Raw genomic sequence first — 1,305 nt, 5'->3', positions numbered from 1 at the left:
GCTTTAATTATGTTGAGGAATTTCTCTTCTATTTTACTGCAAGTATTAATTAGGAAAGGGTGCTGAATTGTGTCAAATACATTTCTGCATCAACTTAGATGATCTTGTGGTTTTTTCCTTTGGTTTTATTTTAATTACATTGATCAATGTTCTAATGTTGAAGCATACTTGCTTGCATCCTGGTAAAAATCCCACTTGATCACTGTGTATTATTTCCTAATATATTGTGAATTATGTTCACTAGAACTTCATTGTGAATTTTTGCATCTATATTTATGAAGGATATTGGTGTGTAATGTTGTTTTTTTTGTGTGTGTGTGTGTGATGCTTTTACTTGGTTTGGGAATCAAGAAGATATTGGCTTCATAGAATGAGTTAGGGAAATTTACTTCCTTTCCTATGTTTTAGAACACTGGGTAGAACTAATGTCAATTATTTGAATTTTTAGTAAAATTCGCTGGTGAAGTCATCTGGTACTGAGCTTTTTTTGTTGAAGTATGTTTCTTTTTCTCCTCTTTCTTTTCAAAATTTCATCTTTATTCTCTTCATTACTTATGGGTCTGTTTACATTTCTCATTTCTGATATGTTCGTTTAGGGACTTTATGTCATTTAGGAATTTTTCTATTTCTCCTAAATTTTTTAGTTTTTTGGAGTACCATTTTTCATAACATTCTGTTATGACCCTATTTATCTCAGTTGAATCTTTGGAAATGTCTCCAGTTTCATTAGTTAATTTGGTTATTTGTATATTCTTCTTCTTCTACTTTTTTTTTTTTTCTTTATCATTCTAGCCAGTGGTTCATCTATTTTATTGTTGCATTCAAAGAACCAGCTTCTGGTTTTGTTGACACTTCCTGTAATTTTCTATTATCTATTTCATTTATTTCTGCACTGATCTTTATTATTTCCTTTTTTATAGTAGCTTTGGGATGATTTTTATTTTCTGTTTACCAGGTTAGGGTATTGATTTTAAATCTTTCTCTTTTTTAATGGAGACATTTGTTGCTATGCATTTCCCTCTACTAAAAGCATTATTTTGCTGTGTCCCAGAGGTTTTGGTATGTTGTGTTTTCATTTTAGTTTGATTCTAACTATTTTTTTTTATTTCAGTTTTGATTTTTTTTTTTAAGATCCAATAATTTTTTGAATAGTGTATAATTTAGTTTGATCATATTTAATTTTTCCCTATAGGCACTCGGATGGAGTAGTGACTAAAGCATTTGACTGCTAACCAGAAGGTTGGGAGTTCAAACCCACGAGCTACTCCTTGGATGGAAGATTGGGCAATCTACTTTTTTTTTTTT

This window comes from Orycteropus afer, unplaced genomic scaffold (assembly GCF_000298275.1).
Source record: "Orycteropus afer afer isolate SDZICR_OR568_19922 unplaced genomic scaffold, OryAfe1.0 scaffold00080, whole genome shotgun sequence".
Taxonomy (NCBI): domain Eukaryota; kingdom Metazoa; phylum Chordata; class Mammalia; order Tubulidentata; family Orycteropodidae; genus Orycteropus; species Orycteropus afer.
Note: the sequence above shows the minus strand (reverse complement) of the source record.